The 12,070-nt window shown below is 28.9% G+C and overlaps 1 long non-coding RNA gene across 1 annotated transcript; it reads left to right on the plus strand.

Moving 5' to 3' along the window:
• Nucleotides 1–559: 559 nt before the first annotated feature.
• On the plus strand, nucleotides 560–3,079 carry LOC114915945 (uncharacterized). Its single transcript, XR_003804215.2, has 3 exons — nucleotides 560–843; nucleotides 924–1,463; nucleotides 2,865–3,079. It is a non-coding gene; the product is annotated as an uncharacterized LOC114915945 (long non-coding RNA).
• Nucleotides 3,080–12,070: the final 8,991 nt, after the last annotated feature.

The following is a 12,070-nucleotide window of genomic DNA, read 5'->3' on the forward strand; positions in this document are numbered from 1 at the left end:
AAGCTTACTTTAGCGAGGGAAAAGTTTTCTCGCTAATCCTTCACAAAAGTAGAGATAATAAAAGTTTATTTAGCGAGGGAAAGTATTTGTCGCATTTCCCTCGCAAAATTGACTATATTAAATTTATTTTTTAAATAAAATAAAATTTTAATTATATAATATTAATTACATATATTAAAGATAATATATGAGTATTAAAATAGTAGTTAATAGATGTAGTTAATGTATTTTGTTAATTATAAATATTTAAATAAGATTAATTTAATCAAATTTTTTTCCTTTTAACTTCAAATATTTTCAAAAAATAAGAGTAAATTTAATTTTAAAATAAATCAAATCAAATACATTTTAATCAATAAAAATAAGATTAATACTTTTTAAAATAAAAATTATAAAATTAAACTTAAGAAACAAATTAAAGAATGAAAATAATTTTTTAGCAAATGAAAACTAATATAACTATTAATAATTTATATTTCTATTTATATTATGTAAAAAAATATCTGACATTATATAATAATTTATATTATTTGTAAAAAGTATATTATAAACATACTGTAAATCCCTAAATCCCTAAACGAATGACATACTGTAATTCAAAACGTGAAATCCCTAAATCCCTAAACAGCCTCCGCAGCCTCAGCACAGACACCGAAATCCTTTCCTATTCTCCGTGCAGTTTATTATTTATTTTGTCAGTGTTTAAACACATTTAGCTAAAGAGTGTTTTTCCGTGCGGTTTGCAGTTTGCGATTTCTTCGTGCGATTTGCAGTTTCTGGTTTCTCCTTGCGATTTGCAGTTTGCGATTTCTCCGTGCAGTTTGCGGTGGTCGTCCTCCTCCGGTTGGTTTTCTATTTTATTTATTTATTTATTTAAGAATATCATTTTATTATTTATTTTATACGTAATATTATGATTGTAGACTCCCAATTTCGTTCGGAGGCATACAATCAACAAGATAGGATATTAGAGGGCCCAAAAGCCTAAATCAACTATTTTTAGTGGCCCGGAACGGGCTGTTCCAAAATCAGAACGAGCCGTTTTTGAATTGGAACGGACATTTTCCGAGACGCCTAAAAAGGCCTACAATTGTAAGTTGGAACGAGCCGTTCCAGACCAGAACGGGCCGTTCCAAACCAATCAAAGGGCCTAAAATTTGTACTCCGGAACAGACCGTTCTCATTTCAGAACGGGTCGTTCTAGGATGCAAAAATAATACAGAACGGGCCATTCCAAATACAGAACGGTCCGTTCCGGCCCACGTCTGATGCCTATAAATAGAAATCTCGGCCACAATTCTAAGGACCTCCAAAATTTCGTCCAAAACTCGTTAGAGTTCGAAATTTCTTTCTTTCTCTCTTATTGTATTTCTTGAGTTTTGTGAGGCTTATTGTAGTGTGAATGGTTGCCACAAAGCACCTAAATCTCCATATTTGAAGATTCAATAAAGCTCGTTCAAGAGGTATTTCAGTCGATCTTCTTCTCTCTCTTTTATTTCTTATCTTTGATAAATATTGTTTATAATAAAAGCAATCATGTAGATATTTTAGGATCAATTGTATAATTTAAATTTCAAGAATGTAAATAGTTATTAATAAAAGGGGATCTAATATTTAATTTATTATTTCTTATCACATTAACTTCATCATAGGGTACCGATTTAGGGCGTTGTAGGGGTGCTTAATACCTTCTCTACACGTAACCGACCCCCGAACCCAATTCTGGTTATCAAGGCCATCATTGGACCTTTTAAAAATCTTTTCTTAAAATGTTTTGAGTAAAACATTGGTGGCGACTCCATAAAACTTATTTTCAAAACCATCAATTAAGGATTAGTCTGGTGTCCGGGCATTCCTTAATTGATGAGATCTTTAAAAGAATGTCTAAACCATATGTCGCGAGATCGGAAATTTTCGGGTTGCGACAATGATTTATTGATATGATGTAAAAATAGATATTGTGTTTGGATTTATTTTAGGGATTAGAATATTATGATTTATTTTCTATTTTTACATTTTTATGTTTTCGTTGGATATCATAAAAAAAAAAACTAAAATATAAAAAAAAAATTAGAAGAAGTTGAAGAATCTGTCCAGGTGTGCCATTTTAAGAGTTACATTTCTTTAAGATTAAAAGAAGTTTTTGTTGATTTCATGTAATGGTCAAATAGGCTCATAGATTAAAAGTATATAATATACTACATTTAATGTTGTTCTTGAGAAAGAATAAGTGTTAAGCAAGAAAACATTGTGAATTAATTAGTGAGCTAAAGTTTAAATAATTGAGCTTGCATTGCTGATTATGTATAAAAAAGTCTTGCATGCAGGGGAATATGTTTAATTTGACCATTCATTTTGGATGTTTATATGTCTTAAGTGAATGGAAAAACCAAACAAGTAGTACTGTTTAGAAAATTAGAACCTTGTAACTAATGCTTTTTATTTTTACAGAAACCTTATAACCACTGCGAGTGAAATATATATATATATATATATATATATACATATATATATATATATATATGACAATCTTTAAATATAATTATTATAATAATGAATTGATTTTATTTTAAAAATAGTTTATAATGGTTTTTTAAATATATTTTTAATCATGATGATTTTCAAACTTACACAAATAGATCTTTAAAGCGTCAAAATACAAATAGATTATCAAACAAACACAGTTTCTATATAAAAAAAAAATAAAAAAAAAGCTTTTATTGGTGAATAAATTTATTTTCTTAATCTTTATAATTGTAAAAAATATTATTATTTTAATTTCTCATGCCACAAATAATATAATTGATAATGACAAATCTTGGCTGGTGGCTAACACATGTATACTTTTGCAACAACAAATGCAGGAACAAATGCAGGCACAAATGCAATTTTTGAGGAAAGAGATATTACCTGCCTTAAAGATACCATCAGCATCATCAGTCAAAAAACTTGGAAAGAATCAAGAATGAAAATGTTGAATTCTAGTTTTTTTTATTTACATTAGCATTGTTAACTCACTTGAAGAATTTTATTATATTAGTTGGTATTGAGTATTTTTATTATGTTAGTTGGTACTGAATATTTTGATTATGTTGGTAATTCATAATTGTTTTAGTTAGCCTTTAGTATTTTTATTTTATTTGATGCAAGTTGATGACACAATAATATATTTGATATGAAAAATACAGGTACTACAATTTTGATATCACAACTAAACAATTATAATAGTTTTAGTATAAAAATGCAGGTAAAGACGAATATATGAATAATAAAAATCAAATTGCGACACAATAGCGAGGGATTAGCGATGATAACCAAAACATAACATTAAGGGATCTGTTAGGAAATAGAGAGGAATATCATGTGAAGGACAAAATAGTGAGGGAACAACAATATAATAGCTAGGGACATGTAACGAGGGAATAAAGAAAGGTTTGCAAGGGATACTTAGCGAGGGAATAAAGAGCGAATAGCTAGGGAAATATAGCGAGGGAATAGCGAAACAATTGCTAGGGGAATATTGCGAGAGAATAGCTAGACAATTGCTAGGGAAATATTGCGAGGGAATAGCTAGACAATTGCTAGGGAAAAGTAGCAAGGGAATAAAGAAGGATCTACGAGGGAAATTCAGCGAGGGAATTGCGAGGACATAGCGAAGACATGTAGCAAGGGAATGGAGAGTGCTTTGTGAGGAAAAATTAGCGAGGGAGTAACTAAAAATTAGAGAGGGATTTTTTGCAAGCCCTTAGTGAGGGAATAATGGGGAAGCCTGATCACAAATTAGCGAGGTCCACAATAAGGATCCTTAATACAATTAGTGAGGAACTTAGTGAGGGTTTGGCGACGCCATTTGCTACAGATCAGCGAGGGATTTTATCCCTCGCTAATTAGCTACCTGTATTTAGCGAGGGAATGTTCTCTCGCTATTCTTTCACTATTCCGTCGCAAATGTGATTAGCGAGCGATTTGAGAAGAAATAGCGAGGGAATAGTCCCTCGCTAATATGTAATTTTCTTGTAGTGATTATTGATGTTTTGTGGGACATTGGATGAGGTATACATGGTTGCTTCAGGTGTGTTAACTTTCATGTATGACATATGACATGATGTTGTATATTATAGACTTGCTTTCTACATGTACATGTTTCCGAACTTTTGCTTACCCTTTCTGTTCCATGGTGGTTTGGACTACAATGGTCATATGTTCTATGAGAGCATATTAGGGCTAGGTTTTGAGGAGTTGTTGTGGACAGACGTTGTGATCCCTTTTGATGACGATACTACTGATATGCCTTGTACAGATGTGCTTGACCAGCACTAGAACGTATGATTATTTGGGATGCCTGTATACATCTATATATATCATATTTATATCAATTTGGTTGTTTTACTTATATACTCATGTTATATATACATGTATGTTATGTTTCTTCCCTTAATGTTATACATTCTAATAATTTAACTTCCACTATTAGTAGTAGTGATTCCACACAGTGTGGTAACCATGGCGAATCGTTACATTACTACTACAAAAGTATTATTTTACATCACCAATTTTACATCAGTTAACATAAAAACGATGTAAAAGTAAAATACGGTGACATTTTTGTAAATAAATATTAAATATTAGCATATTTACATTGGTCATTAAGAGAAACGATGTAAATATGAATTCTTGTATACCAGTTTTTATCGAGACCGATGTAGTGTTGCTCGCACATGACTAAACCCTTTGCATTCTTCCAAATCTCATGTTCTCTGTTCTCCTCTATGCGGCTGCCAAACCCCATTCTCCTAAATCCTTGCTCGCGTTCTCCACATGCCTGATGAGAGAGGAGGCAAAGCTGGAGAGGGAAGTCATTAAGATCATCCTCAGCAATAACGACGACGGTGAGTCCCTCCTTAAACCTATTTTGGGCAATGCTGTGTCAAATAGCAACCACCGCATCTGCAAGGGGTTTAAGGTTATTACCTTATGCCTGTCAAGTTATAGGGCATGGGAGTGGCAATGTTTAAGGTTATTACCTTCTGCGTGTCATCTCTTCTACCATAACTCCCGACTCCAAAGTATTTTACTTTGTTGAGTTTAAGATTGGGGCAAAGAGGAAAAAGGCTGAAGATAGTACTTTGTTTGCTTCCAAATCGGCTCAGGTGGGTTGTTATTTATGCAACTTTTATGGAATTTTAGTGGTTACTAGTGTGTTACTGAAATTGAAATTTTTGTCTCTTTGATGCAGGATATTACTCTTGCTGACCTAGCCCCCACCCACTTGATTAGGCTTAGGCTTGCTCTCAACTTTTTTGTGTTTTATTATGAAATCCTTAACTCACCAGATTGTGCCTGTAATCCTTCCAAACAGGTATATACCTCCTAGTTCATTTAATGAATTGAATGTGTCATGTGCTTGATTAATGTATGCCTCCTAGTTTCTTAACTACATGTAGCTTTCTATAGCATCCTTTTTATTTTCTTTTTTCTCTGCATAATTACATAAGCATATATTTCCAAGAATTTTTGAGAGAGATGTTTAAATTAGATGTTGCAGAGTACATGATATCCATTTGTGGTGGTTATGGTCTAAGGGACATATCTACACTTGGAAAAAGTGGAAGCATCTTGTTTCTTTCTGAAGATGATATATTCGTGTTATATGGAGAGAAAAAATGATTGCTTATAAGTCCATCTTTATCGATCCATCAACACCAAAAGGAATTGCTAGTGTGCGCTTGTGATTTGGTGACAATTTTCAAGGACAAAGTTCGTGAAATATAATGCCAAAATATCTAACGAAAGCCACATTATGATGGAGTTTTTCTAGATAAACACCCTCTTGGAAAGTCTAATGAGTGAGCTGCATTGGTAGATTTTGGGAACTTCAAAACAAAATTGTGGCTATAAAAAAGTCTTATAAATACATGACTCGTGACATTGCACCATCTGTTATGAAATTTCAATGATGTTTCTTTTATCTGTTTTGATGCAGGCTGCGATATTTTCCTGCTGCTATTGTGGCTGCGGTTCTTGAGATCATAGTTCACATGCCAGCTATATCAACTATTGCCATATGCAAAGGCCTAGAAAACTGATTCTAACTTTTTACTGTGGAAGAATCCTTACCTTATTTTTCTTGTTACGTGATTTCTTCATTTAATTAGGTACCTTCATGGAAACATGCTTACTGGTCCAATAGCGCCTGTACTTGGCAATATGTCTATAAAAATCATCTATAATCTAGTATATAATAATTCTAATAAAGTTGTTAAATATGATAATACTCTAGTATATAATAATTCTAATAATTCTTTCTTTTTTAATTATACAAGTTTAAATAAGGATAAATATTATTTTGAATCTAAGTCATGGGTGCTGGTTCCTCTGCCTATGTGAATCCTGCTGCAGTTCATATTTAAATTTTTTTTTTCAATCTAATTAGAAGTTCAACAGTAAGGATAAAAATAGAAGTTTGAATATTGGTTTCTATGTTCTCTTGGACATGATTTTCTTTTAAGTAGATCATTATTTTGAATTAATACTTCCCTTGCTTTAATTATGTAATAAATAGAATTGATAAGGTATTTCTTTGATCTTTAATTTGTTTTTGGGTTGCTAACATTTTGAGTTTTTAAATCTTTTTCAAAAGCTGAATTTGGTGTTTTAATCATAATTTCTAGAAAAAATTTACAAGGCACAGTGAAATCTCTTTTGGCATGTCAAATTAATGGTTAAGCCTAGTGAGAGGTAGAGATAGGTATCTCTTTTACCATGTACTGGTAGGATGATGCCTAGTGGGTTTGATACGTTTTTCTCATTGTCTTCATAGTGAATTTAAAAGTTCTATGTTAGATATTCAATTTGATATGGCCCCTATATTGCAGACTCATTGGCAACTACTAAGTTACTATTAAACCTGATCCTGTACATGTTGAATATGAGAGGAACAGAGGGAATCCAAAAGGTTATGAATTATAAGAAAATATTTTTTTAATCAAAAGAAACAAAAGTAATTCTCAGATTTTTTTTAACGGTTACTGAAATTTTTCACAATTAATTAAATATTATTTAGCATCATGTAATAATTTTGGGTAGTCCATTAATTTTATGAATGAAGATTAATAGCCTTTTTTGGTTTAAAATTATAATGTGTTATCCATGGATAATAAGGTCATCAATATTCTAAACAATTCGTAGGTTTTGTGTTCATTTACTACTTCCAAGCCCACTTCTATCATACCCACATAAAAATTGACAAACTGAAAACCAAACAATAGTCCACACATGTTAAAATTGTCAACTTGTTTTGCATACGTTGTTATGTGATTTGCATAAAAAAAAAATCTATTTTACTTCTCTTATTCAGCTGGTGCCTTGTGTAGCTAGTGCTATCTTGATTCAGCTAGGTGGTGCATTGCTGGAAAAGGCATCATGACGTGTGGTTTGTACAATAAATAATGAGACTGTCAAATTTAGTTGGGTAGTTCATTGCTGAGCAAGTGAATCACACTGCTACACTTGGAAGAGTGGATTTAATTGAGGTTTATTAGGTTGCACCTACTGCAAAGGCTGCACCAAATTTCAGTCGGTGATTCAATCTCAATGCATTCAGCAAGGAGTTAATTATGGTAATTATGGTGCGGTTACGGCAGATTGAGAAAGCCAATCTACATCGATTTTCTAAAGAACCGATGTAAATTTATACAAATCTACATTGGTTCTTCAGAAAATTGATATAGATTTCTACACAAATCTACATCGGTTATGAAATCGATGTAGAATTGTATACATTTTCTAAGTCATTCTATTTTACATTGGTTTTAGAATCGATGTAGATGATTTTGTAGAACCAATATAAATAATACAGTCTATAGTAGTGATTTAACATTTTAAATAGATACACAAATAATATACAGAATATAAAAAAAAATCTAAAATTATAAAGAGTTTTATTTAAATATTTTTTCAAAATATTTTGAATATTAATTATGGAAAGATATTTTCTTGATAACACTCGAATTTAGTTTTCAAACACTCAAGTGCATGAGCATGAACGTCAAACATTGAAGATGGCGCGAAAATTGACACCTATTCGGCTTTCCAATGAACGGTCAATGCTGATCCTTCCTCTCACAGTAACTAACGGCGTTTCAAATTTATCTGCAATTAACAAAATATTCACAAATATATATAGGCGAGGAGTATAATAATATCGGTGTAACTTTTATTAAGTATTATATTACTCAATAATTTTATATTAAATGTGAATTTTGTAAATATAACCGTTAGATGGAAAGTTCATATCACTTTATATGTGTATATCAAATTTCGTTAAAATTGGACTACAACTTGAAGGTAATCAAAGTATTCATATTTTAGTATATTTTGAAATGAATATAGGGGGTTATAATTACACCGGTGTAACTTTTACTAAGTATTACATCGCTCAATAACTTTATATTAAATGTGAATTTTTGTAAATTCAACCATTAGATTGAAAGTTCATATCTCTTAGATCATATTTACAAAATTTTATATTAATCCAAGATGATTTGATATTTCATTCTTATAAGACAAAATTGACGTAATATATTCTTTTCAAAATATACTAAAATATGAACACTTTGATTACTTTCAAGTTGTCTAATTTTAACAAAATTTGATATACACATATAAAATGATATAAACTTTCTATCTAACAATTAGATTTACAAAATTCACATTTAATATAAAATTATTGAGTGGTGTAATATTTAGTAAAAATTACACCAGTATAATTATAATCATCCTTATATATATATATATATATATATATATATATATATATATATATATATATATATATATATATATATATATATATATATATATATATTCATCAGTAATTTTTATTTTGGATGACAATCATAATATTGTGGTGTAGTTGATGATTCTCCTCTGACTTACGAATGATATCACAACAATTCATTCGCCAATAAAATTCGTTAAAATATATATTGTAAATAGATACTCATACATTAATAGATATTAGTATTTTTTATACACATGTGTGTTAATGGGTTGCATGGGTATTATAGTACTTTTCAATATTTAATTACATTATTATATATAATTTATTTAAATTTATGAGAATGAGATACTTTAATAATTATAAATTTAGTTTTTAAATTCACAACTCTTGATTAATAAAATTGTTTATAATATTTGAATAATTTAAATTTTAAAATTTAAATTATATACTATTTTAAATAAATGATCAAAATTAATAAAAAAATTATTATTAAAATATTTTTTAATTTTTATTTTTAAATAAATATCTATAAATATCTGTAAATATTAAAAAAAATATGAATATCTGAGTAACGGATACTCATATAGATAAGAGAATGGATAAGATAAATATTTATCTAGTAAGATAAGTAGCAAATATATTATCCGTACTTATTCTATTCCATCTTGTTGACATAGATATGAATTTTTTTTCCTCTAATCTTTTATTTGTAATAAGAATGGCAACATTGCAAGTAACCATTTATGTGAAAAAAAATTGCGGTATGATGTTGTATTTTTTTTAGTGGAAGATTAAATCTCAAGGATATTATAATCTTAATCAACCCTAAATATTTTAGTGAAATCTTGTTATGATAAGTTAATTTTAAAATTTTAAATTAAATACATGAAAGTTACAGTAATTTTAAATTTAATTTATGTGAAAGAAAATATCAAGTACAGTTATCAAGATTGAAATTTTAAATTAAATTAAATATAAAATTATATGAATCAAAAAAATAGTATTGAAAAAATATAAATAAAAATTAGTTCTTATATTTAAAACACAAACGACTATCTTGTAAGAAAGCATTTTCAGAGACTTTTTTTATCAAGAAAGGATTTTTAAAGGTTCTTTCAAACCTCATATTTAATTTAATTTTATTTATTATAATTATTTATAAATTAAAATTTAATATTTTAAAAATAAATTATCAATAAATAAAAATAATTTTATGCTATAATATAAATTATTTATCATAAATCAAATATATAATTTATACATTTAAAAATATATACTTATCATAAATTTAAATATAATTTATATACAAACATAGTATTTATATATATATATATATATATATATATATATATATATATATATATATATGATGATTTTAAATAGATATTTTTTCTAAAAATAGATTAAATTATATGTTTGAATGAAAAGTTAAGGATTAGAATTAATTCACAGAATAAGTATTTAATATAATTTACTTATTTATTTATATTTATATGATTCAAACTTTTAATACAAATAATAATAAAAGATAGTTAACATTTTAAATAAGATACACAAATATCTAGGTAGAAAATAAAAACAAATATAGATTAAAATAAAAAAAAAAGTCTAAAAGATAATAAATATATTTTGATTATTATTAAATTTTAATTTAATGATGTAAAGGTATATTTTTTCTTGATAGCTTAAATAATTTATTTAAATAATGGAAAAGTTGATAGATATTATTGATATAAGATATAAATACAGTTTAAAAAATCTTGTCTCCATCATTCAATATCTATCTATATCTATTTCCTTTTTTATATGGACTTATTCGTGTTTTCTTTTTCTTCCAGTAACAAAATAAATACACTATAGACCATTGATTCAGTTGTTCATATTGAAAACTTCTGTTCTTTTTTCGTTCATTATTCTTCAACATGGTTGATGTCTCAGGAAGAATAAGTTCTCACTTTCTAATGAGAACGAAAGAACAATTGAAGATGAAACACAAAGATATCTTAAGATTTGATGTCACTGTTACTATTCGACATTATGCACATTATGTAGCGCCACGTTTTATGAGAGGATCAACCTCATCCCAAACCTCAATACCCATAACCTGCGAAAGATTCTTAGAAAACAATCATGGTTTTCTACTAAGTGTTATATGTTCCTTGCCTGGTTACGTCCCAGAAAGTTTGATCCAATTAGAACGAAGGATTGTTTTTGAGGTTCAACGAGACTTGGAAGTTGAGAGCAACAGTTGTACGGATTCAAAGTGTCGAGAATTTTCATTGGCTTTGGACATTTTCATAGACGTTGTGCAATATGAAGAGAGAGATGATGAAGAAGATGCAATGATAGAAATAGAAGAGTCCATGCAGCAAGGTGTGGTTATGGTTCCTGCCTCCGATGAAGCCATTCAGTCCTTGAAAGCATTCACAGACTCATCGTTCCTGAAAATCGAAAAGTGCAATATTTGCATGGATAAGTTTGAAGTTGATGAGGGTGATGATCAAGATGATGTGTTATCAATGCCATGCAACCATGTGTTTCATCGAGAGTGTATTGTCAAATGGTTGCAAACTAGTCACACGTGTCCTTTGTGTCGCTATCCTATGCCCACTGCATATGATTGAGTGCATGTCTTCCTTTTACACCCGTTGATACAAATGTTAAATTTGTTTCATCTGTCATGTTATGTCTGTAATTTTTATTTTGATGGCTATTATCATATTGTATTCTGTTGGTCGTTATTGTCTTCTGATTTAGTATTTGTTTCCTCTAAATTTTTCTTTCATTAATTGGGTTCTTTTAATTTAAATGGGAGGAATGAGTGTGCCACTGTGATGTTTGTGTATGTGATTATGGTTCTGTCAAAACTTTTAAAAGGATTTGAAATTCTTTCTGTCTGCGCCAGCTTAGCATTTGGGATGAGATGCAACTTTTAACATTGAATAAAAGATACAAGATAATTTACGCACAACATAAAATATACAGATGAAAATAGAGTAGTATTAATTTAGAGTACTCATTAGTTTGCTTAATTTCAATGTTATTTTTATTGTTTATGATGAATTACTAATTATATTACTTGATTTTGTAAATTATACAGCTATAAATTTACTTGAGTGTTTCTTATTGTATACATATCATACAAAAACAAAATGAATATTAAATAAAAATTGATATTCTAAGTTGATTTTGATTTTTTAACCAACTTAAAATGTATTATTTGATAACATTGCACCAAATAACACAAGTTCTCAACAAAAGTTAAACCCAATCACCTTAATCAAGATG

The sequence above is a fragment of the Cajanus cajan genome, chromosome 3 (genome assembly GCF_000230855.2).
Source record: "Cajanus cajan strain Asha chromosome 3, NIPB_CcT2T_4, whole genome shotgun sequence".
In the NCBI taxonomy this organism is placed as follows: Eukaryota; Viridiplantae; Streptophyta; class Magnoliopsida; order Fabales; family Fabaceae; genus Cajanus; species Cajanus cajan.